This window comes from Malania oleifera, chromosome 5, assembly GCF_029873635.1.
Source record: "Malania oleifera isolate guangnan ecotype guangnan chromosome 5, ASM2987363v1, whole genome shotgun sequence".
NCBI classification, from domain to species: domain Eukaryota; kingdom Viridiplantae; phylum Streptophyta; class Magnoliopsida; order Santalales; family Ximeniaceae; genus Malania; species Malania oleifera.
Window position 1 is genome coordinate 68,291,170 of NC_080421.1, and position 27,716 is coordinate 68,318,885.

Sequence of the window (27,716 nt, forward strand, 5' to 3'; positions counted from 1 at the left end):
TTAGGAAAACCATAGATACTATCGTCGGTTCTTGTTTTTAGTGGTAGGATTGAATCTAAAATGGGGGATTGAGTATGTTAAGAGAAATGTCTATAGCAAAATATTTTGTGGGTTTTAGTATGTTGGGTGTGTTAGTAAGTTATGATGATAGAAATCTAAAACAGTTTTATACCATTTGCAAGATTGATCCAGGGAGTAGCAGTGCACATACTGAGGGTGATGATGTAGTGCCTTCTAGTATAGGTGGCGGAGATCATAATGTTGCACTACGTAGTGTCACCAAGAAAGTGATGGCAGTGATGGATAAAGGTTCAGGGGAGCAGAGCTGCACAATTAAGCAGTTCACGCGTATAAGACCTCCATCATTTTCTGGAGGAGTTAAACCACTTGTGGCTGAGAACTGAGTCCAGGATATGGAGGACATGCTAGCAATTTTCCCATGTACAGATGGGCAGAAAGTATTATTTGCGACATTTAAGCTAATAGGGGAGGCAAAGCGTTGATGGAGATCAGCGAGACTGTTGGAGGAGCAGAGACCTGACCCTGTAGCGGTGACATGGAGCTACTTTAGGGAGATATTTTTTGAGAGATATTTCCCCACTACTGTGAGGAGTTGAAGGCAGCGGAATTTCTGCACTTGATGCAAGGATCAATGAAAGTACATCAGTATGTAGCTAGATTCATTAAACTGTCTTGGTTTGCTCCATATTTGGTACCGAATGAGGAAAGGAAAGCAAGGAAGTTCGAGGAGAGTTTGAGGCAGAGTTTGTTTGAGCAGGTTATAGGCTTCTAGGCCCAGACATTTTTAGAGGTCATGGATAGAGTTGCAATGATTGAAAGTGGCCTTTTGAGAGGCACTGCAGCATATAGCCAGGGAAAAAGGGTCGTGCCTTCAAATTTTTAGGTAGGGTCCAGTCGAGGGCCTTGGAGAAGGCAGGATGGTAGAAGAGGTTGGAGACAGGGAGTAGGAGATTGGGTAGTAGAGGGCAGGCAAATGCCCCCTTCTTGTCCCATATGCTACAAGAGACATCCGGGAGAGTGCCGAGTCAGGGAGGCGATATGTTATCAATGCCAGCCTGGGCACATAGCAAGAGACTGTCGAGCACCGCTAGTTGTTGCGCCTGCTTATAGACCATACTAAGGAGATAATATGGCAGTTCAAAGCGTACAATAGAAGAATATCACCCCAGAACGAGTCTACGCGCTAACACCAAAAGATGCTGAGGTTGTAGGAGATGTTGTGACAGGTATGGATTCAATTCTGTCATTTACAACTACTACTTTGTTTGATTCAAGGGACTCTTATTCTTTTATTGCTCGAGAGTTTGTTAAATTTTGTGGGTTAGAAACACAGTAGTTGGGTGTCCATTTGTCAGTGGGTACACCGATAGGGGCTATGGGGATATGTGAGAAGGTACTCGAGAACTTTCTAGTATGCATTCAGGGGAGGTCTTTATTAGCTAATCTAGTGGTCTTGGATATGCATGGGTTTGAGGTGATACTAAGGATGGACTGGCTAGCTGCTCACTATGCCAGTATTGACTGCAATCAGAGAGAGGTAGTGTTTAGACCTCTAGGAGAACAAGAGTACAGATTCATGGGGTTTTTTGTGTGCACCCCACCATAGTTGTTATTCTCCATTCAGGTGAGGCGATTATTATTAGAGGGTTGTCAAGGATTTGTGGCCTGTGTGAAGGAGATATCAGAAGGGGAGTTGAGGTTAGAGGACATCTCGATAGTGAGGGATTTTCCCGATATTTTCCCATAGAATTTTCCAAGACTACCTCCTGATCGTAAGGTAGAGTTTACTATTGATCTAATTCTAAGGACAGCGCCGATTTCAAAAGCACCATATAGAATGGCACAGGAAAAATTAAAATAGTTGAAGGAACAGTTGTAGGAACTATTAGATAAGGGGTTTATTTGGCCCAATGTGTCACCCTGGGGAGCACCAGTATTATTTGTGAAAAAGAAAATGGGTTGATAAAAATGTGCATCGACTACCAAGAAATTAATTAAGTGACTATCAAGAATAAATACGGCTTCCCCGCATCGATGATTTGTTTGACCAGCTTCAGGGGACACATATTTTCTCGAAGATAGATCTACGGTCTGGGTATTATCAGGTAAAAGTTAGAGCAAAGGATGTTTTAAAGACGACATTCAGGACTCGGTATAGCCACTACGAATTCATGGTTATGCTATTTGGACTAACCAATGCACTAACAAGGTCTTCCACTAGTATTTAGATCAGTTTGTGGTAGTGTTTAATGACGATATACTGGGGTATTCAAAGAGCTCGGAGGAGCAGCACAAGGAACATCTAAGGATAGTGCTTCAGGTGCTAAGGGAAAGAAAATTGTATGTGAAACTCAAGAAGTGCGAGTTCTGGCTAGAGCAGGTTACCTTCCTTGGACACGTGATATCCAAAGGTGGTATCTCAGTAGATCCGAGCAAGATTGAGGTGGTAGTAGACTAGGTGCGACCTAAGAATGTGCAAGAAATTAGAAGTTTCTTGGGATTGGTTGGGTACTACCGCAAATTTTTTGATGTTTTTTCTAAATTGTCGGGTCTATTGATAAGGTTAACTAGGAAAGAGGTGAAGTTTGAGTGGTCAGATGAATAAAAGCAGAGCTTCCAGGAGTTGAAGCAGCGTCCTATCACTGCACCGATGTTGATGATTCCTTTAGGTGAAGATAGTTTTGTGATTTATAGTGATGCATTGCATAAAGGGCTTGGTTGTGTTCTGATGCAGTAGGGGAGAGTGATAGCATATGCCTCCCAACAGTTGAAAGAATACGAGAAGAATTACCCTACCCATGATTTGTAATTAGCAGTGGTGGTCTACGCACTGAAGCAAAGGAGATGGTTGGAGCTGATTAAAGATTACGAAAGCACTATCATTTATCACCCGAGAAAGGCTAATGTGGTGGCTGATGCCATAAGCTGAAAATTAGTGGGAGCATCAATGTTTGCAGTGGTGATTCAGCATCCAGTCCAGATGGATTTGGAGAAACATGGGATAGAACTCGTAGAGAACGATCATCAGACATTTATTGCCAATTTGGTACTGCTGCCGACTCTACAGGAAAAAATTAAAGGGGCTCATAGGAGTGATACAGAGTTGGTTAAGCTGATAGAGAAAGTACAGGATGGTCAGGAGGCAGATTTAAGTATCTTAGATGATGGAGCCTTGAGGTTCCATACCAAGCTGTGTGTACCTGCTAACCCTAAGATTAAGAAAGTGATACTTGAAGAAGCGCATCGATCCCTGTATACGGTACATCCTGGTAGCACTAAAATGTATAGGGATCTTTGGGACTCTTTTTGGTGGAGCAATATGAAAAGAGAGATCATCGAGTTTGTAGCGCAGTGTTAGACATGCCAGCAGGGGAAAAATGAGCATTAGAGACTAGCAGGGTCATTGCAGCCACTGTATATTCCTAAGTGCAAGCGGGAGCATATAGCGATGAATTTTGTCACAGGATTACTGCCGACACTACATGGATAGGATGCCATTTGGGTAGTCGTAGGTTGACTAACGAAGATTTCCCATTTCTTGCCTATCAGAGTTAATTACTCCTTGAACAGACTGGAAGAGTTATATATACAGAAGATAGTTAGAATGCATGGTTTTCTAGTTTCTATAGTTTCAGACCAAGACCTATGGTTCACTTCCCATTTTTGGAGGAGTTTTCAGAAGGCCATGTGTTCTAAGTTGTCGTTCATACATTAATTCATCCTAATACAGATGGGCAGATGGAAAGGATAATACAAATACTGGAGGATATGCTGTGGGCTTGCGTGCTAGACTTTGGAGGCACTTGGATACGATTTTTGCCATTAGTCAAATTTGCGTATAATAACAGTTATCAGGCCAACATTGGGATGACACCATTTGAGGAATTATATGGTAGGAGATGCTGATCTTAGTTATACTAGGATGAAACTGGGGAAAGATAGATATTGGCGCCAGAACTAATACAACAGACTCAAGATAAAGTCAAACACATCAGAGAAAGGATTAGAATAGCACAAAGTCAGCAGAAGAGTTATGTAGATACTCGCCAATGAGAGTTAGATTTTGACATTGTGAATCATGTGTTTCTGAGAGTGGCACCGCTAAAAGGAGTTATGAGATTTGGGAGGAAGAGTAAACTGTGCCCTATGTATATTGGACCATTCTAGTTTCTTGAAAGAGTGGGTCCAGTTGCCTATAAGTTGGCTTTACCACTAGTTTGGTCTAGAATTCACAACGTATTTCACATCTCCATGTTGAGGAAATACGTCTCAGACCCTTTCCATGTAATTAATTATGAGGCATTGGAGCTTGATGATGCTTTGTCTTATGAAGAAGTGCTAGTATAGATTTTGGATCGGAAAGAGTAGAAGCTGCGTACGAAAAGCATACCACTGGTAAAAGTTCTGTGGTGCAATTATGCAGTAGAGGAAGCTTCTTGGGAATTATAGGAGCAGATGCACCAGAGATACTTGCACCTACTCAGTGGGAACCAGAGTTAAGGTATGTATTTTGATTTGTATAATATATGATAGGTAGTGTTGGATTCTAATTAAGAATGGTTTTGGAGAGAATTTTATTTGAGTGGTTGTAATCTCCCAAAACCCCCTTCATAACCACCGTATTCCTCCTCCATAAATGAGGGTAATTAATAAAATGGTGGCACTTTTCTTTAAGAATGGAAATATAATGAATGACAAATTTCGAGGATGAAACTTTATAAGTAGGGGAGAATGTAGAGACTCAGAAAATTAAATTAATAAAAGTAATAAAAGAAAGAGAAGGAAAAAGGAAAAGAGAGCATATGCAGGGGTTCTTCAATGAACCCAGAGTCTTCATCGACAAATGTCCCTATAGTTCTCATCGACGAAGTACACGTGTCTCGTCAACGAGAAGATATCAAGAGTTTGGGGAATTTCAAGAAATTTCATATTCGTTGACGAACTAGCCTTCTCATCGATGAAGTGCCTTCATTGATTCATTGACAAATTACTTGAACTCATTGACGAACGCCAACCTATAAAGGGCGAAACCCTCATTTTTTATGCATGATTATCTCTCCTCTCACTCTCTCTCTCTCTCTCTCTCTCTCTCTCTCTCTCTCTCTCTCTCTCTCTTTCTCTAAACCCACGACTCTCTCTCTTTATTTTTCTTTGATTGTGGCTTCGTTAATTCCCGGATTGATGATCAGGAACCACCACGAGGTTATTGGGAAGATTCTCTACAACTTAGGCGGAGCAGATTTTCAGTTTAGAGTTTTAGGGCATCATTCCAAAATCAAAGTAAGTAAGATATTTTAGGGTTTAATGGGTTGTTTGGAGTATTTGAAACCTAGGAAGTATTAAACAGAAGTTGTTTTGGGAAATGAGTTGTACAACTTGGAAAAAAAAATGTGATTTTTAGGGTTTGAGCTACGAATGCCAAGGAGCGTATGTTTTAGGGTGTTAGTGGACCTCTCAGTAAGCCAGGTAAGGGAAATAAATTATAACAGTCTTTTTTGAAAAGTATTGGTTGAGAAATATAAGAAATGGAAGTATGATATTTTACCCGAAATTTATTATGATATAATATTAAATGAAAATTGTGTGGCATATGATTTATACTGAAATGTATTTGAAATTGAGTTAAATGGTTTACATTTAGAACCATGAGCCTGTGAAATGTGTACTAAAATATGAGATTTGAAATGTGAAAGATGATGAAAAGTGATATGAGCTGGAAAGTACCTTATGAGAAATGATGAAATAGGAAATGTGGAAATGTTTTATTGAGAAATGATGAATAACGTGAAATGAGATATGTATATGTTATTATGAGATGAAATGAATATTGAATTAATGAAATATCATTGAAATGATGAAATGAGTTGGGAATGCAGAAAATAAAAATATATTGCAGTGTGAATTTTGCAATGTAAATTTTGAGATGTGAATATTGAGATGAGAATACTGAACTGTCAAAGCTAAAATGAAAATACTGAAAATATGAATATTGCAATGTTAATGCCGTAAAGAGAATAATGAAATGTGAATACTAGTATGTGAATATGAAAATGTGAATATTACAATGTGAATACTGCAATATGAATATTGAAATGTGAATATGAGAAATGTGAATATTGCAACGTGAGTACTGTAATACGAATGTGAACTGAGAATACTAGAAATGTGAAAAATTGAATTGTGAAATACTGCAATTGTGAAATATTGAAATGTGGAAATGAAACCTTGATGGATGGATGTGTTATTGAATTGATCACAGTATCGTTGCTAGTGGTGATTACATGCAACCACACAAACTTGTGGAGCGTGTGGCGTGATAGTTCGAATGAGACAGTGAGAAGGGTTGTTTTCTTCCTTGAGTCCGGATCAGGGTCTATGGTAAGTCATTCGTACTACAAACAAGTATATGGTATGATTATCTTGATCTAATCGGGTAGGCCAACTGCAGTTAGGTCCAGCCTTCAGGCCGCTCAACCCTGACCATAGGAGGGAGCATGAAATGGAATATGGAGAGTGACCTCGACCATGGGGTGAAGCATGGCATGGGAAAATATCCTTAGGGCAGCCATGAGTTACAGATCCGGATGTACTGGTTATCGAGGACACTCATGAGCTAGATGTGAAATGGGAACGAAATGGAATGGAAATGGAAATGGAAATGGAAATGGAAATGGAAATGGAAATGAGAATGGAAATGAGAAATGAAATAGCTTGAGTTAATAGTATAAATAATGAAAGCGAAGTAAAACACTCCGCCTGAGGGCATACTAAGTAAGACGAGTGCCCTGATAAGTATCAGTTGTAGCCAAACTCGAGTTAATCAGGCAAGGATACAAACGATATCAGAGCAAAGGGGAGTTACAGGTATGGGCATGTAATCTCCCTTATTCTCGAGAACTTCGCTCGTAAATATGGGTGGAATGGGAATGAATTTGGAAGTGAAATTAAATGTTATGAAAGCTTGTGTTTTATATCTATACAATTATGAATGTGGAAACGGTATATTTTCTCAGAAGATATTATCACTGAAATGAATATATGTTATGATATAATGAAACTCATTTTGCCACACAGTGTAGATAATTTATTTCATCTTACTGAGATGTGTCTCCCCTAATCATTTAAATATTTCTGGAAACCGAGATAGACCATATGATAGAGCTCCAAGATAGAGGGGAGCAAATACCTTGCATAGATAGGGTGAGTGTTCTGAGCTAGGGATGGAGGATTCCCCTAGAGTATGTTGTGTTTCTTTTTGGGAATGTATTAGACATGTATATATGGATGAATTAGCACTTTGGTATGTGTATTCGTTGTGGTATGTATATGTGTGTGTATATATATATATATATATATATATATATATATATATATAATGACCTTCGCTGTTAGGGTTGTGTATATAAGAATGATTGTGTAACTGGTACCCACTTTCGGGTCGGGTTATGTTCAAATGGTATCCGAGGTGTTAACGTATATATATATATATATATATATATATATAATGACTTCCGCTTTTAGGATTGTGTATATGAGAATGATTGTGTACCTGGTACCCACTTTCGGGTCGGGTTATGTTCAAATGGTATCGGAGGTGTTGACATGGCTGATGTGTGATGTTGATTAATATGTTTATTTATATTGAAAAAGAAATGGTATAAAAAATCAGGGTGTCAAACACACGACCTAACGAGTGGCAACATGTGAAACCCCATTCGTGCTTGCTTTTTGGAGCAAAGGTGGTCATTCCAGCTAAGGTTGGAATCCCTTTTTGGCGGAGGCAACATTTTGACGAAAAGAATAACAGCGAATAGCTAAAGGTGGAAATAGACCTCCTAGAGGAGAGACAAGAACAAGCACATATGAGAATTTCCGCATACCAACAAAAAGTTGCCAATTACTACAACACTCGTGTTAGAGCACAAACATTCCACTTAAGAGAACTGGTCCTCAAAAAGGTGAGAGCCAACCCAGTAGAGCCTGGGGCAAGCAAGCTGATGTCTAATTGGGAGGGGCCATACCAAGTGGCGTCAAAAATCAAGCTGAATACATACACCTTAGAGGACTTAGGTGGAGGGGAGATAAAAAACACATGGAACTCTGATATGCTGAAAAAGTATTACTTTTGAAATTTCATTGCTCAAAAAGTTGTACTATAGAATTGAAATTCCATTACTCAGAAAGTTGTACGACGAGAATTTCAAAAGTACAATATTAATAAAACCACCAGTTGGTCTATTTAGTCATCAGCCTTGCTTCCTTTTGCAAAATCTTCTTCCCTAGGCTCGTCCTCTTCATCCATCTCCTCCCCTAATGCTGAGCTCTCATTGGTGTAGCCATACAAACACACGCTAGTAAGGGAAATGCCAGGGTGCATCATCCTGACATGTTCCCGGCATCTCCTGAAGCCTTCACAATAGATCTTGGAAACATTAAGGATGAACTTCTTAGAGTTTTGGTACTCCAAAACAGCAGCAGGGATTTCTTCACGAGGAATCCTCACTATCTCCTCTTAATGAGCCCTCTCGAGGCATTTAGCATCATCTTGGGCTTCATGCAACTTGTTCTGGGCAACAACATACTTCTCCTTTGCATCGAGGGTTTGCTGATACATCTCGGTCACCTTCTCCTCTTAAGCCAAAGCTATGGTCACCAACTGTAAGCAAAATTTACCAAGAGTTCATAGCCCTGAATGCAAGGTCATGGACAAGACTAAAAAAGGGTACCTAATAGGAAGTATGTCGTATTGTTGCAGACAAATGATCTAGAAGCGACATCCTAGCCTCCACAAGGTCCTCCACATACACCACCTGGTGCAAGGCGGGACCAGTAAGAGTAGGCTCTTGAAAAATTGGGCTCGATGCAAGAGTAGGCACAATTGGGTCCACCGTAGGTGAGGATCATTGTTCACTATTGGGGCATCCCGCATTTGAGAGGAATCGCCATCAAAATCTCTCTTTTTCTTTTTCTTACTTGACCTCTGCTTCTTCGCCTCCGCCATCGCTGCCTCGTATTAGTTAAAGCCCATGTCTGCAAAAGGGAAGAGGAAGAAGTAAGAAAACATAGCACGACACAAATACGAGCATGTACATCATAAAATAGGAAAGGTATCTACTTGAAGAGATGCGACTAAACCCGTACTGTACAAGGACCCGTTCCTTGAGCAGTTCGCTGTGTGGGGCAATACCCTACCTATTACTATCTCGCAGGTCCTTAAGAATGGCCTACTCTACCGGGGAAAGAGTAGGAGCCAAGTGCCATAACCGAGTTGAAACAAAGAGGAAAGATTAAAGATAAACATACAGACACCAGCATAACTCAGGCACGCATAGAAAAAAATAAAGACAGATGAAGGAACATCACCATCAAGAGGAGTATCCCGGATGCAGGGCCCATGATAGTTTAACTCCCCTGAGGCAAAAAAGAATTGAAACTTCCACTCGTGAATGGAAGAACTACTAGGAGTAAATAGATTATATTGGGGAAGGGAGTTGAAGTAGTGCATCTCCTCTACGGAGTGCGTCCTCATCTGAAAGCAACTCCAAAATAGAGGCACTGTGGGCTGGTGACCTCGTTTTAGGAAGAGGACGGTGAACAACACGAACAATAAGTACGAATTGGGGACAAGCTGTGTGGGAGCTATGTCATAAAATCGAAGGACGTTCGAGAAGAAAGAATGAAAGGGCAACCAACGACCTAGATCCATGAAGTCAGTGTATAAACAGATCTCATTGGGCCCCAACTCTAGAGCATACTCGGAGTCATTAAGCAACCTAGTATGAATATCATCAAGAATAGTGAATAAGTGATTAACATTGCGCATATCTTCTTCGAAAAGGTAGCACCGGGCAGTCCGTACGGTAACATGAGGCTTAGACTGAGCCCCCAAGGGCTTCATGAGAATTAAAATCGAAGGCAATCACAACAAACAACTTACACCGCTCAACGATTTGGATCAACAAAGCCTATTTTCTATAGGTTTGCTATTAAACCCAATCGAAGAAAAGGAAGAACACGAAGAACAATTGCTAAGAACCCCATGAACAAGTGAAGAATGAAGAAAAATTTAACATACAAAAGCAAAGAAAGATACAAAGAGAAAGGTATAGGAAAGGCGTACCTAGAAGAGAGCCTCTCGAGCGGGACAAGAAGCGACTAAGCGAATGAATGCATTTTATAGAAGAAAGCTTGCTCAAATATCGAGAAATCGTACATCCCGAGAAGGCATAAAGGTATTAATTAGTTCACATTTCAGGGAAAAATGCTAACCTGTATAGGCACACTACCCAAGAAAGATATACATATCATGCTAGACGCAGAAGCTGACATGACCTCGAGTTTGAAAATGTCTCAAATTCCCAGGTATGGCATAAATAACAATAAATTTTGATACCCTGTAGGCGCAATCACGAAAGACCTCGAAAATCTACAAAAATTGGCCCAAATGACCAGCAAATGAGCACAACTCATTAGGCAAATTTAGCCCAACTGAAGAGCAAAGCTCATAAGGCCATGCCCAGCAAATAAGCACAACTCATCAAGAAAATTTAGTCCTACTGACGAGCAAAACTCGTGACTCCACGCCCAGCAAATGAGCACAGCTCATCAAGCAAATTCTACCCAATTGATGAGCAAAACTCGTAAGGTCATGCCTAAAAAATGATCATAGCTCATTAGACAGATTGGCCCAACTGGTGAGCCAAGAACATAAGGCCTCAATAAATACCACGAAGAACAGCTCGGCAAGAAAGGCCACGATGATCAGCTTAGCAAAAAATGCTGTGAAGAGCAGTTCGGCAGAAACAACTTGGCAAGAAATGCAGCAAAGAGCAGCTTAGCAAGAAATAACTTGGCAAGAAATGCCATGAAGAGCAGCTCGACAAGAAAAACCAATATAGGAAATCGAGCCCAGAAAAGAAGGAAATAAATAAAGAAAAAGAAAAAGGGAAAGAATTCAAGGCAAGCAGCAGTTCGTCGACAAATCCCCTAATTTCATTGACGAATGCCCTTCTGTGGTTTGTCAACAAAGTTCAGGCATTGTCGATAAAGAAATACCAAGGGGAATTTCAAGCTTAGGGTTTGTTGATGAACGTCCTTCTACAATTCGTCAACAAAGGCTCCATTTTGTTCATGAATGTGACCGGGTCAACGACTTATAAATAGAATTCTAACTTTACTTCTTGATTATGAAATCAAATATATATATATATCTCTCTCTCTCTAGAAACATGCCCCCACCCCTTCTCTCTGCAATATCTTGTCATTCGTCACCCAAATCAATGTTCGGAAGTTACCATGAGGATCTGGAGAAAATTCTCTACAAGTCTAGTGGAGTGGATTTTTGAATGGGGTCTTTCTAGGCATCAACACAAAGTAGAGGTAAGGGTAGAAATGAGCTATTTATCTAGCATTTAACTATTTTAATAGGGGTGTATGGGCCTAGGGGTGTTTAATGATTATTAATCTAGGGTGTAGTTGTAGTGACCCGGGAAAATTATAGTAATTAAATAATGAAAGAAGGGGGAAAAAGGAATTGAATTTTATATTTAAACAGAGCCTCGACAACGAAAGCATGGGATTCGTCGACGAGTGCACAAGAGGGGTTCATCGAAGAGGGAGTGTTTCGTCGACGAGAACGTACCGAGAGGATGTTTTCAGGCAATTCTGAATTTTGTCGACAATAGGAGAGTTCATCGACGAACTACCTTCTAGACCTCATCGACGAGGTGACGTGGCTCGTCGACGAAGGCTAGTGTATAAGTAGGCCAAACCTCATTTTTAAGTTGAAATTCAACGCCCAAACCCACTCTCTCACCTCCCTTCATCCCTCTACCCTTCTCTCTTAATTTCTAGGTCCATTTGTTACCAGATCAACGATCCGAAACCACCACGACACTCCTAGAGAAGTTCTCTGCATATCTGCTGGAGTGGATCGTTGGTGGGATGAGTTTGGAATTCATCCCATATTCAGGGTAAGGCCTTTTATTCAAAACTGGGCTTTACTATAGCTTTAAGAAATGTTATATATGATGAAATACTGAAGTATAGTTCTTGGAGATGCTATTTTTAGGGTGTTGACCGGGGAACCCAACAAGTGTTGAATTGATTGTTTTAGGGGTTTTTTTTTTCAAGAATCGGGTAAAGGGATAAACTAAGCTAGTCATTTTTTGAAATATATATATATGTATACTTTTACAGAATTTGATTTTAGGAAAATAAATATATATTTATATATGTGTTATGTTTGGGAAATACTGATGTAAATGTTAATATGTTTAAATATACAAAAAACCTAATTCTATATGGCATGAGTGGAATTTGTTATGAATTAACATTTTCTGGGAACATGATAATGATATGGATTTTTATTAATAGAAAATCTGCGTACAGGCCGAGAATTTTATATGATTTTTTGGCGTACGGGCTGAGCTATGGATATCATTTGTCGACGTACGGGCCGAGCCATGGATGTGATTTGTTAGCGTACGAGTCGAGCTATGGATATGATTTGTCAGCGTACGGGCTAAGCTATGGATATGATTTGCTGGCGTACAGGCCGAGCTATGGATAAGTTTACCGGCGTATGAGTTGGGCTATGGTAAAATATGAAATACCGGCGCATGGGCCGATGATTTTCACGTTATATATATGAAATGTGATATGATGATATTGAATTGACAATTATTAGTATGAAATATCCATGTATCACAATTTGATTATATGTTATATGTTATCAGAACCTGGTTGGCTTGGTCTAGGCTAGCACTTGCACGGTACCAATGCTATGTGATCATGATCATCATGATATTGTATTAACGCTGCCCTACGGGGTAGTGTGAGGACGAATAGTCGATGTGGTTTATAAGAAGTGTTGACGCCCTGGTGAACGGAACAAATCTAGCAGACCCATCGTACTTATAGATTGTACTTTTGACTTGGCAGTGGTCGGCTAACCATTTTCAGGTCCTACCTTCGGGCCACACAACCCAGTCATGTGGGGGTAATACATGACACCAGCCAGCTAACCTACCACGATTATTTTTGTATTATTATTATATAAGATGATTATGCTTATGAAAATGCAGTATGTTCTACCATGCTATAATGATATATGTTTTCCCAGATGTGATACAAACATATTACTAAATATGTTTATGTATGATTTATGTATAACACGAAAAAACTCATATTGTTACACACTGGTATTAGTTTATTTCCCTTACTGAGAGGTGTCTCACCCCGAATTGTATGAATATTTCAAGAGCCCCTGATAGGCGAGCGGATAAAGCTCCGCTGAGATAGATACAGCTAGTTTGCCTTTTCTAAAGGGTATGCATTTCAGTAGGGTTGGATGATTTTCGTGGGAAATGATCTTAGGACTTCTTTTGGGTTGTATATATAATTACAATGGAGATAGTAACTCTGGTATTGTACTTATTTTGTGTTATGGTATGTATATGATGTTATGTTTCCTACTAATTAGGCTTCCATACCGTATTTCTGATGTATCCCTAGTACCCATGGGTTTAGGTTGATTATGATCTATTGGGTTTTGTTATATTATGGGGAAATATATATATATACATGGAAATTAAGCAGGTCATTACATTTTGGTATCAGAGCCTAGGTTGCTAGGTTCTGTAGACTTTAGAGTGCAAGCGGAAACGATACCAGAGTATAGGAAAAGGATTTGAGGTTTTTTTCTACAGTCTAGAGGCAGGACTTTTGTGGTGGTTTCTATATTTTTCCTGGGGTGACTATTTCAGGAAAATCATAGTGAACTATGATCGGGTTATGTTCCTAGAATGTAGGACTGGAGTAGAAATAAGCTGAGAGTGTTGAGATAAGAGGTTAGGTTAAGCGGCTAAATTATAAGGATAGGATTTCTAAGCTACGTTCATTGTTTTTAGGATGGATGTAGAAGGAGGTAGTGCCCATGCGAGTTGCAGTGATAGAGCAAGGCTTTCGGGTGCAAACGAGACTGATTCCGACACAATACTATGTAGCGTGGCTCAGCAAGTTATGGATAAGATTGCTATGAGCTTTAGGGAGCAGGGTGGTCCGTCTACAGGCCATGGGTGTTCTATAGAGAATTTTATGAAAATGAATCCTCCGGCATTCTAAGGAGGAGTTGATCTTATAGCTGCTGAGAATTGGATGCAGGAGATTGAGAAAGTCTTGGCAGTTTTATAGTGTACAGAAGAACAGAGGGTTCTCTTCACCACTTATAAACTGACGGGGGAGGCCGAAAGGTAGTGGATTGCTGTGAGACTTCTAAAATAGTAGAGGATGACGCCAATAGCTATGACTTGGGATCGGTTTAAAGAGTTGTTCTTTAATAGATATTTTTCAGCTACTGTTAGGAAGGCTAAAGGGGAAGAGTTCTTGAGTCTGAAGTGGGGACAGTTATCAGTTCAGTAGTATGCGGCTCAATTTATAGAGCTCTCTCACTTTGCTCCATATATTGTTCTGGATGAGGTAAAGAAAGCGAGACAATTTGAAAGAGGTTTGAGGCGAAGCATATTCAAGCAGGTGGTAGTGCTGAGGATCCAAGACTTTGCTGAGTTGGTAGACAAAGCAGCATTGGCAGAGGTTGGTGAGCATATGGATGCATAGGATCAAGGACAGAAGAAGAGATTTGCATCTTCAGGCTACTAGTAGGGTCATAGGCTGGGTTAGTGGAGAAGAGGAAACCATAGTAGAGGACGGAGGTAGGAGATTGGAGGTCGTAAGGTTCAGGCAGTGCAGAGTCCTCCTATCTGTCAGACTTGTGGGAGCAGATACTAGGGAGATTATTGAGTAGGTGGAATTGTCTGCTATCGCTGCGGTAGATAGGGGCATATGATGCGAGACTACCCTACACCGCCAGATGCAGCTCCTACTCTGAGGCTGTACCGGGGAGGCTATCAGGAACCACGTTGGGGCCAGCAGAGGAATATGGCTCTAGCTAGAGTGTTTGCTCTGACGTCGGGTTATGCTGAGACAGCTAGTGACGTGGTGACAGGTATGGTTAGTATGATTTCTTTTAAAGTTATTGCATTGTTTGATTCAGGAGCTATGCATTCATTTGTATCTGCGGGGTGTGTTAAATTGTGCGGGGCAAAAACACAGTTGTTGAATATTGAATTGTTAGTGTCTACACCAACTAGGTTAGTAGTGAGGTGTAGTAGGGTACTCTAGGATTGCCCAGTTGTTATTCAAGGGGAAATTCTATTTGCTGACCTAGTTGTGCTAGACATGCATGGGTTTGACGTCATCTTCGGTATGGATTGACTAGCAGCTAATTTTGCCAGTATAGATTGTCATTCACGAGAAGTAATATTCAGACCTCCAAGAAGAGCAGAATCCAGGTTTGTGGGGTCGCAAGTGCAATCTTCGCCCCAGTTAGTTTTTTCTATTCAGGCGAGGAGACTACTGTTGAGTGGTTGTCGGGGGTTCATGGCTTTTGTGAAGGAAGTGTCAGGAAATGAATTGAAACTCACTAGCACGCCTGTAGTAAAGAAGTTTACAAATGTTTTTCCAGATAAGTTACGCTTGCCACGTGATCGTGAGGTAGATTTTCCTATTGATCTGCTTCTAGGTACAACGTCAATTTCTAAAGTACCTTACCGAATGGTGCCAGCAGAGTTGGTAGAATTGAAGAATCAACTACAATATTTGCTTGATAACGGCTTTATACGACCTAGTGTATCTTTGTGGGAAGCTCCAATTCTATTTGTGAAGAAAAAGGATGGTTCTATGAGCATGTGCATAGATTATAGGGAGATTAATAAAGTGACAATCAAGAACAAGTATCCTCTACCTCATATAGATGATTTGTTTGACTAGCTCCAGGGTACACTAGTATATTCTAAGATCGACCTCAGATCGAGCTATCATCAGAAAGTGAAAGCAGAAGACGTCTTAAAGACAGCCTTCAGGACCAAATATAGGCATTATGAATTTCTTGTTATGTCGTTTGGTTTGACAAATGCTCCTACAACATTTATGGACTTGATGAATAAAGTCTTCCACCAATACTTAGACCAATTCGTTGTTATTTTTATTGATGATGTACTAGTTTATTCGAGGAGCTTTGAGGAGCATGAGACGCATTTGAGGTAGGTTCTGCAGATGCTTCAGGAAAAGAAGTTGTATGCCAAGTTCAGTAAATATGACTTCTGGCTTGAGAAGATCTTGTTTTTAGGGCATGTTATCTCTGGAGATGGTATTTCTTTGGATCCTAGTAAGATTGAGGCGGTAGTGAATTGGGCTAGACCGAAGAACGTCCAGGAGATTAGGAATTTCTTGGTGTTAGCTGGATATTACCATCATTTTGTCAAGGGATTCTTAATGTTATCAGGACCTTTGACATGACTGGCTATGAAGAACACTAGATTTGAATGGAACGATAATTGTGAGCAGAGTTTTCAAGAATTGAAGCAGAGACTTGTCATGGCACCAATGTTGATCATCCTGTCAGAGGGTGAGGGTTATGTCATTTACAGTGATGCGTCCTTGAAAGGATTGTGTTGTGTATTGATGCAGTATGGCAGGGTGGTGGCGTATGCTTCCAGGCAGCTGAAAGAATATGAAAGGAACTACCCTACCCATGACCTTGAATTGGCTGCAGTAGTACACACATTGAAGATTTGGAGGCATTACTTGTATGGCGAGCGGTGTGAGATCTTCTCCGACCACAAAAGTTTAAAACACTTTTTCACCCAGAAGGAACTGAACATGAGGTAGAGAAGATGGTTAAAACTCATTAAATATTTTGACTGTACTATCAGTTACCACCCAGGGAAGGCGAACGTGGTAGTTGATGTGTTGAGTAGGAAATCTAGGGAATCAGTGTTGGCAGCTATGGAGATCTAGTATCCGATCTTGATGGATCTAAAGAGACTCGGCATAGAGATGGTTGAGAGTGGTTCTTAGGCATGTATTTTCAATTTATTGGTGCAGCCTACTTTACATGAAAGGATTAAAGTTGCTCAAAAAGACGATCCATAGTTAGCAAAAGTATTAGTTAGAGTGCAGAATGGTCAAGGAGAGGAATTCAATATTGTAGATGATAGAGCTCTGCGGTTCTGCTCAAGATTATGTGTTCCTACCGATATTGACATTCGGAAGACTATTTTGGAGGAGGCTCATAGATCTTTGTACACAGTTCATCCCGGTAGTACAAAGATGTACATAGATCTGCGAGAGTCGTACTGGTGGAGTGGTATGAAGAAAGAGATTGTCGAGTATGTAGCCTAGTGTTTGACATGTCAACAGGTAAAAGCTAAGCACCAACGGTCGGTAGGGCAGTTGCAGCCGTTATTTATCCCAAAATGGAAGTGGGATCATATATCTATGGATTTTATGTCAGGACTGCCAACAACATTACACAGCCAGAATGCCATTTGGGTGATTATTGACCGCTTGACTAAGACCGCCTATTTCTTACCTATCAAGATCAGTTACTCCCTCAATCATTTGGCAGAGATTTATATTCAAGAGATAGTTCGTTCTCATGGGGTTCCAATATCTATTGTATCAGATTGAGACTCGCGTTTCACATCACTTTTTTGGAAGAGTTTGCAGGAAGCTTTTGGGCCTCAATTGTCGTTTAGCACGACATTCCATCCTCAGTCAAACGGGTAGACTGAGAGGACGATACAGATATTAGAGGATATGCTCCGAGCTTGCGTATTAGATTTTGGGGGTAGTTGGACTCAGTTCATGTCCCTAGTGAAATTTTCATATAAGAACAATTATCAGTCCAGCATTGGCATGGCACCATTTGAAGCTGTATACGGTAGGAGATGTCATTCTCCTTTATATTGGGATGAGATGGATGAATGGTGAATTGTGGGGCCAGAGCTTATTCAGAAAGCTCGTAATTAAGTTCGATTTATCAGAGATAGAATTAGTGCAGCTCAGAGCCGAAAAAAAAGTTATACCGATAATCACCATAGGAATTTAGAGTTTGATATCGGTGATTATTATTTTTGAAGATAGCTCCGTTAAAAGGGGTTATGCGATTTGGGAAGAAGAGTAAACTTAGCCCTAGGTTTCTCGGTCCAGTTAAGATTCTAGATAAAGTGGGGCCAGTTGCCTATAGGTTAGCTTTGCCACCTGTATTATTCTGGATGCATGATGTATTCCACGTTTCCATGTTAAGGAAGTACATCCTAGACCCTTCTCATGTAATCAGTTATGGTGAATTGGAGCTTAGTGTTTCATTAGAGTATGAGAAGGTGCTAGTACATATTCTTGATAGGAAAGTGAGAAAATTACATAACAAGAAGATTTCTCTGATAAAAGTTTTGTGGAGAAATCAGGCGGTTGAAGAGGCTTCTTGGGAATTCGAGGAGTAGATGAAATAGAAGTATCTACAATTATTCCAAGAAGTTTAACCGGGTAAAATGTAAGTAGTTAGGTAGTATTTCTTTTGAAGGTACATGTAATAGTTTAATTAGTACATAGCATTTTAGTTTTGGGGGAAATTTTATTTTTTGTATGTAATCTACCAAAACTCGGAATGAAACCACAGCATTCCTCCGCCATAAGTGAGGGTAAGTAATAAAATAAGTAGACCGTTTTGTTTTAAGAGATATAGTAAATTTTGAGGATGAAATTTTATAAGGAGGGGAAAATGTAGTGACACGAGAAAATTATAGTAATTAAATAATGAAAGAAGGGGGAAAAAGGAATTGAATTTTATATTTAAATAGAGCCTCATCAATGAAAGTAGGGGATTCGTGACAAGTGCACAAAAATGGTTTGTCGATGAGGGAGAGTTTCATCAACGAAAAATTACTGAGAGGATGTTTCGGGCAATTCTGAATTTCATCGACAAGGGGAGAGTTCATCGACTAACTGCCTTCTAAACCTCGTCGATGAGTTGACATGGCTCGTCGAAAAAAGTCAGTGTATAAATAGTCGAAACCTCATTTTTAAGCTGAAATTCAACTTCCAAATCCTCTCTATTGCCTCCCTTCGTCCCTCTACCCTTCTCTCTTAATTTCTGGGTTTATTTGTCACTGGATCAATAATCCAAAGCCACCACGACACTCCTGGAGAAGTTCTTTGCATATCTGCTGAAGTGGATCGTTGGTGGGACGAGTTTGGAATTCATCCTAAATTCAAGGTAAGGCCATTTATTCAATATTTGGCTTTACTATAGTTGTAAGAAATGTTATATACAATGAAATACTGAAGTTTAGTTCTAGAAGATGCTATTTTCAGGGTGTTAACTGGGAAACCCAGTGGGTGTTGAGTTCAAATTTTTAGGGTTTTTTTTTTTTTCCAAGAATTAGGTAAGGGGATAAACTAAGCTAGTCATTTTATGATATATATATATATATATATATATATATATATGTATACTTTTACAGCATCTGATTTCAAGAAAATAAATATATATTTATATATGTGTCATGTTTGGGAAATACTGCTGTAAATGTTAATATGTTTAAATATACAAAAAACCTAATTTCGTGTGGCATAAGTGGAATATGTTATGAATTACCGTTTTTTGGGAACATGATAATTATATGATTTGCTCGTGTATGGGCGGAACTATGAATATGATTTGCTAGCGTATGGGCTGAGCTATAGATATGATTTTTCGGCGTATGAGCCGAGCTATGGATATGTTTGCCGACGTACGAGCTGAGCTATGGTAAAATATGAAATACCGGCATATGGGCCGATGTTTTTCACATTATATATATGAAATGTGATATGATGATATTGAATTGACAATTATTAGTATGAAATATCCATGTATCACAGTTTGATTATATGTTATATGTTATCAGAATGTGGTTGGCTTGGTCTAGGCTAGCACTTGCACTGTACCAATGCTATGTGATCATGATCATCACGATTTTGTATTAACGCTGCCGTATGGGGTAGCTTGAGGATGGATAGTCGATGTGTTTATAAGAAGTGTTGAAGCTTTTGGTGTACGGACCAAGTCTGGCAGACTTATCGTACTTATAGACTATACTTCTAACTTGGCAATGGTCGGCCAACCATTTTTAGGTCTCGCCTTCAGGCCACACAACCTAGTCATGTGGGGGTAATACATGACACCAGCCAGCTAACCTACCACGGTTGTTTTTGTATTATTATTATATGAGATGATTATGTTTATGAAAATGCAGTATGTTCTGCCATGCTATAATGATATATGTTTTCCCAGATATGATACTAACAGATTACTAAATACGTTAATGTATAATTTATGTATAACACAGAAAAACTCATGTTGCTATATATTGGAATTAGTTTATTTCCCTTACTGAGAGGTGTCTCACCCCAAATTATATGAATATTTCAAGAGCCCCTCATAGAAGAGCGAATAAAGCTCCACTGAGATAGATACAACTGGTTTGCCCTTTTTGAAGGGTTTGTATTTCGGTAGGGTTGGATGATTTTTGTGGGAAATGATCTTAGGACTTCTTTTGGGTTGTATATATAATTATAGTGGAGATAGTAACTCTAGTATTGTGCTAATTTTGTGTTATGGTATGTATATGATGTTATGTTTCCTGCTATTTAGGCTTCCGTACCATATATCTTATGTATCCCTAGTACCCATGGGTTCAGGTTAATTAAGCAAGTCGTTACGATAGTGGTTCGAACTGGAGAAATGTGTTTTCAGTGTTTTGGGCTCCATATCGCCATAAAGTGGGCTTTAGGAGCATCGTAGGAACTCTCTCAATTAATAGATAAGGGGATTAAGTTAAGTCAAAATTTTTATTAAATATGAATTGATTAAACTATTATATATTTATTTATTTATGAGTTTAAATATTATTTTGAAAACCAACTATTCAACATGAATTTTACAAACCTAGGATATACGGTACAGTATTTTGAATAATATGAATGGTGGAAAATCTGATTTATCTCATAAACTAAAAATACAGTGTTTTCTTGGGTTTTTCCTAGATCGTGTTTGAATTTTGAAATTGTGTGGCAAGTGAATAAATTTATATGGTTTATCATGTAACCGAATTTGGGAATGATTGTGAAATATATTGGAACTGTTGGTGAAACATACTAGAAATGCTTGTGAATAATACAGGGATTTGATATGATAGCTGTGAGTCGGGTTTTATATAATGGCTAGGGGTCAGGTTTTATTTGACAGCTATGAGCTAGGTTTATTTGATGACCGGGGGCAAGGTTTTTATTTAACGGTAGTTTGAAACGAAATGATTTAAACTACAGTTTTTAATTACTTAAATTACATGGTATGCTTTAGGGACCCTGGGGACCAATTGTTATGTGAGCACGGTACCATCACCAATAATAGATAATTAGACTATGTTCACCCACACTATTCTGGATAGAAGTGTTGGGTGGTCTCAGCTGATAGCTTGTGTGAGGATAAAGTAAGGGCATCGGGCCTACAGCTTGGCTGTGGATGCCTGTAGAAGAACTTGTAGAAGGATATTTTGACTTTGCTTTAGGCTAATCACCTAGGCTTAGTCCAATCTTTGGGCTGCACAACCCGTACCATGGGGGAAGTAAATGGTGTTAGTCACAGGGAGTGTCTTTTATACATATCTGTAGATTTATGTAAATGATGTTACTATTTAATGAATTGTTTATACTATGGAAACGAAACGACTATTTTCAACTATATAAAGTGAGTACAATGTAAAATAGCTATTTTCGGTTAAATGAAGGATAGACGTATTTTATAAATATTAAATTCATGTTGGTCACACACTGATTTTAACTTAGTCTTCCTTACAAAGAAGTGTCTCACCCGAATATATAAACTATATTTTCAAGAAACACCAAGGATCGTGTTTAGCAGGGCTAGAGGGGTCGAGCTAGTCGTAAAGTCTATTTATGTAGTGTGTATGGAATGAGTTTTATTTTTGTACTGTATTATGGGTTGTAAGATGGATATTTTGAGACATTTATGTATAATAGTAATTAGAACTCTGGTAATGTATCTGGATTTTAGAGAATGCATCACTTATTTCCTCTGCATTTATATTGAATATGGTATTAGGAATACAGACATCACTTAAGTAGCACCCCATACCCCATGTGGCGGGTCGGGGCATTATAGTTGGTATCAGAGCCAAGGGTTGCTAGGTTTTGTAGATTTTGATGGTTGATAATTACCAGAGTATAGGTTAAGATAGGATAAGGATGAGAGTGCGTAGATTAACTTGGGTTTTGGTCTAGAAGCTTAGAGGCAGAGTTCCGTTGATGGTTTTCTGTGTTTTTCCTGAAATGACGATTTTAGGAAAACCATGGTATATCCATCGATGGTTTTGTTTCTAGGTTGAGAGACTGGAGCTCGAAAATTTAAGGGTGGACGTTAGGGTGGTCAAGTACGCGTGTGGAGTCAGTGTTATGTTGGAGACTAATGCCTTGTTGGTTTTGTGATAGAACTAAGGGAATGAATCTTTAAACTAAGAATTTATACGTATTAGTAGTTTCTTCATTTCATACTTGCTTCAATTATGATAAATGAGGAGTTTCTAAGTCTATTTCTGATGGATCCCAGGTGAAAGGATGTTATGGCTGAGGGGATAATCATGTGGATACCTCCAATGAGGAAGATGTTGATGCCTTGGCAGTGCTACGAAGTACAGCACAGTAGGCTAGAAAGGAAAATCGGAGGGATTCTCGAGAGTAGAGTCAGCTATCAGCTGATAGAGGTTGCACGTTCCAGAAATTTACCAGAGAAAATTTGTTGGCATTTTCAGGAGGAGTGACCCGATTGCAGCTAAAGATTGGGTTCAGGGGATGGAGGAGCTGTTGGGTGTACTATTGTGCACAGAGGAGCAGAAGGTGCGGTTTTCCACTTTTAAATTGGTGGGGGAAGCAAAGAGGTGGTAGAGATTGGCAAATCTAGTGGAGGAACAGCGCCCATGACATGCATGTATTACTTGGAGTCGTTTCAAGGAGGTTTTCTTCGACAGATACTTCCCCTTTGCCACCCAAGAGGCAAAGGCAAAGGAATTCTTGCATTTGACCCAAGGGCCCATAACTGTGTAGCAGTATATGGCTAGGTTTGTGGAGTTATCCTATTTTGCTCCGTATATGGTCTCGGATAAGCCGAAGAAGGTTCGGATGTTTGAGAGAGGTATGAGGTAGGGAATATGCGCTCAGGTGGTGGCGTTGTTGACTTAATTTTTATTTGAGCTAGTGGACAGGGCCATGGCAGTTGAGACCAGTATTCAGGAGGGGGAGAGAGCAACAAACCAGAAGAAGAGGCCCTTGCCTCAAGGGTTTTAGACCAGCACTAGATGGGGCTCATGGAAGCAGTTTGGTAATTTCTCGGGCCAGTGACAGAAGATGGGGTACCAAGGCCGTCAGGGGGTTTTGCAACGTCCTATCTATTCCAAATGCCATCAAAGGCGTTAGGGCGAGTGCAGGGGAAGACCAGTTGTCTACTACCGATGTAGTGGAGCAGGACATCTAGCACGGGACTGCCGCCCGACATTGAACTATGCACCTCCATAACCTCAGTATCGAGGAGGTAACCAGGCACCCTGAAGTGGTCACCACAGAGACATGACCCAAGCATGGGTGTATTCTATGACTCCAGATGATGTCGAGCATGCTAGAGATGTGATTGCAGGCAACATTTTTTTGCTTTCAAATAAAGTTGTTGTGTTCTTTGATTCAAGTGTGATGCACTCTTTTGTGTCTCGATGATTTATTAAATTGTATGGGGAAGAAACACAGTCGTTAGATGCCTAGTTAGCAGTTGTCACACCGACAGGGTCAGTAGTAATGTGTAATAAGGTGATCAGGGATCACCTAGTGGAGATTTAGGGAAGAAGGCTGCCTGCTAGTCTAATTGTTTTTGACATGCATGGGTTCAATATTATTTTTGGGATGGATTGGCTAGCATCTAGTTATGTGATCATTAACTACCATAGGAAGGAGGTAGTGTTCAGACCTCTAGGGGAGCAAGAGTTCAAATTTTTTGGGTCGTTTGTGCGCTCTACACCACAGATCCTTTCACTGATTCAAGCAAAGAGGTTGCTTTGAGATGGTTGTCAGCGGTATCTTGCATTTGGGAAAGAAGCACCGAAGGAGGAACTTAAGTTGGAAGATATCCCAGTGATAAAGGAGTTTTTAGATATTTTTCTAGAAGATTTACCAAGATTTCCTCTAGATCGCGAGGTGGAGTTTGCCATCAAGTTGAATCCAGGGACAACACCAATTTCTAAGGCTCCATACGGAATGGCTCTAGATGAACTAAAGGAGTTAAAGGAGAAGTTACAGGAACTTTTGGATAAGGGTGTTATCAGGCCGAGCATATCACCCTAGGGAGCATCGGTGTTATTTGTAAAGAAGAAGGATGGTCAATGAGGATGTGCATCGACTATAGTGAAACTAATAAGGTGATAGTGAAGAACAAGTACTCGTTACCCCATATAAACGATCTGTTTGACCAGCTAAAGGGCACACAGGTTTTCTCTAAGATCGATCTATGATCCAGGGTATCATAAGTTGAAGGTGAAGTCAAAAGATGCACCGAAGATGGATTTCCATACCAGATATGGCCTTTACAAATTCTTGGTTATGTCATTTGATTTGACAAATGCTCTGGCGGCATTCACGGATCTGATGAACGGGGTGTTCCACTAGTACTTAGATCAGTTCGTGGTGGTGTTCATCAATGGCATCCTGATTTATTCAAGAAGTCCTACAGAGCATGAAGCTCATTTGAGACTAGTACTTCAGGTACTCAGAGAGAAGAGGTTATTTGCTAAATTCAAGAAATGCAAGTTTTGGTTGGAGCAAGTGGCATGTCTGGGACATGTAGTGTCTAGGGAAGGAATTTCAATGGACCCGAGCAAAGTAGAGGCGGTAGTTGATTGGGTAAGACCGAAAAGCGTGCATGAGATCAGAAGTTTCTTAGGTTTGGCAGGGTACTATCGTCAGTTCGTCAAGGGTTTCTCCAGGCTGTCGGGTCCTTTGACGTAGTTTACGAGGAAGAATAGTAAGTTTGAGTGGACTAGGGAGTGCGAGTAGAGTTTTCAGGAATTGAAGCAAAGACTAGTCACAGCCCCAGTGTTGACCATTCCATCAGGGGATGGTGGTTTTGTGATTTACAGTGACGCATCTCAGAAAGGACTAGAGTGTGTGTTGATGCAACAGGGAAAGGTTATCCTGTACGCTTCTCTCCAACTCAAGGAGTATGAGAAGAATGACCCTACGCATAATTTGAAGCTAGTAGCAGTGGTTTTTGCATTAAAGATCTGGCGGCACTACCTATACAGTGAAAGGTGCAAGATCTTTACTAACCATAAGAGTCATAAATACTTCTTCACCCAGGAAAAGTTGAATTTAAGCAACGCAGATGGCTTGAGTTGATAAAGGACTACGACTATACCATTAGTTACCACCTTAGGAAGGCTAGTGTGGTAGCTGACGCGTTGAGTCGAAAATTAGCATCAGATCAAGATGGACCTGGAGTGGTTGGGTATAGAGTTAGTGGACAGGGATCCACAGGCCTTCATTTCTAGTTTGATTTTTTAGCCAACCTTGCAGGAAAAGATTAAATTCACTCATGTGAGAGACGCAGAGTTAGTGAAAATTGTGGAGAATGTACGGAGTGAACCACAGACTGACTTTAATGTTTATGAGGATGGGGTTCTTAGATTTCACACCAAGCTATGTGTACCTGATGATGCAAAGATTAAGAGAATAATTCTAGAGGAAGCTCACCGCTCTCTCTACACTATTCATCTAGGAAGCACAAAGATGTATAAAGATCTGTGAGAATCATTCTAGTGGAGTAACATAAAGAGGGAGATTACCAGATTCGTTGAACAGTGCCTGACATGTCATCTAGTTAAAGCAGAGCCCTAGAGGCCAATAGGACCACTTCAACCCTTTGATATCCCTAAATGGAAGTGAGAGCATATCTTGATGGATTTTTTATCAAGGTTGCCTTCAGCGGTGCATGGACAAAATGTCATCTGGGTAATAGTGGATTGGCTGACGAAGACTGTGCACCTCGTTCTGATCAGAGTAAGTTATTCTATTAAAAAACTGGCAGAGATTTATGTGCAAGGGATTGTATGACTTCATGGCATCCCAGTTTCCATTGTTTTATATCGACATCCACGGTTCACCTCTCAGTTTTAGAAGAGTTTGCAAGATGCCTTAGAATCTCAACTCACCTTCAGTACCGTATTTCACCTGTAAACGGATGGGCAGTTGTTAACCTTATAGGTCACGTCCAGTTTTGATAATGACAAATACTCCTGTATTTAATAAATATCTAGTTCATGTGCAAGTCTATATTAGCAAACACATTGATGGCATGTGAAAGCTTAAATCTTGAAGACAAATTTATGTTCTCAATTGTAATATTCAGTAGTGAAATTTTTCTGTAATAGTAATTAAGATGTTTGGTTTGTAAAAAGCACACACAACACATGCATGGTTTATTTTGTAAGCTCAAACCAAATACGAACAAAAATGACCATAGAAAGACCTTAGGGTTTACCCTTCGGTCGACCGACACTGGAATTTTTTGGTGTCTTAATTTTGGACATAAATGACCTAAGGACACATACATTTTCACATATGTTTGTTAGGAACTTAAATAGAGTTTGTATGTTTCGAAACGAGACCGAAATGCACACTTGGTGCACTTTCGATCGACCGGCCAACATAGTTCATTTTGGCCTCGTCAACTGAACTAGGTAGTTCAAAACGCCCCAGTTGACCGAACCAGACTTGGGTCAACTATTGACCAAGGTCCTGGTAGACCAAACCTATGCAGTTTAAAACCCCTGGTCAACCGAAACCCTCTCTGGTCAACATTTTGACCATCTAGTCGACCAAGCCACTTTTGTACTCCAACTACCTAGTCGACTGAGAGTCCTTGGGAAAATTCCCAATGGTCTGGTCGACCGAACCAGCCAGTTCAAAATGGCCCGGTCAATCGAACCTCGCAAATTTGAAAAATCGCCTTCTCCTGGTCGACCGAGCCTTTAGTTCAAAATCCCCCTGGTCGACCGAACCATATGGGACCTAGTCGACCGAAACATTTTTTGTCGACCGGACCTCTCAGGTTGCCCTGATTTTTACCGCGGTTAAATATTTTTTAAACAGGGTTAAAGTGTTTTAAACGCCATTAAACTTTTCTAACAATCCCTAATAGGTCCCCAACGGTCAAAAATTCTGGTATGTCTATATATACCCTCTCATTTGGGAAAATTACAAGCAGATTAGAAAATCAAATTCTCTCTTAAGCAAAATATTTCTCATTGCTCGTACTCTTCCAAATACACTCTAGCTTACATTCAAAACTCATTAAATCATCTGTAAGTGTTCTTGAGTGTTTAGATAGGAAGGTTTGCTCTCTTTTTGTTGTGAGATTGATCCATTTTTATTGAGAGCCAAACCAAAAGGATTCTTAGGGGACTTTGCTAATAAGTTCATCCTAAGAAGACTTTACTAGATATTTTGAGATTGCATATTCGTTGTAACATCTTGAGAAGCTCGTATTTACTTTTGGTTGTGAAATATTTTCAAAATCATTTACAAATATCTATTGCTCTTCATTTTGAAAACCATTTGAGGAGATATTTGTTTTTGAGGTGAAACATCTTTGTTGCAATATTTATTCACTCATATATTTTTGTTGAAAACAAAGATGATATATATTTTGCAAGTCCAAGCATATACACATTTATGTGATTGAGATATTCTGTTGA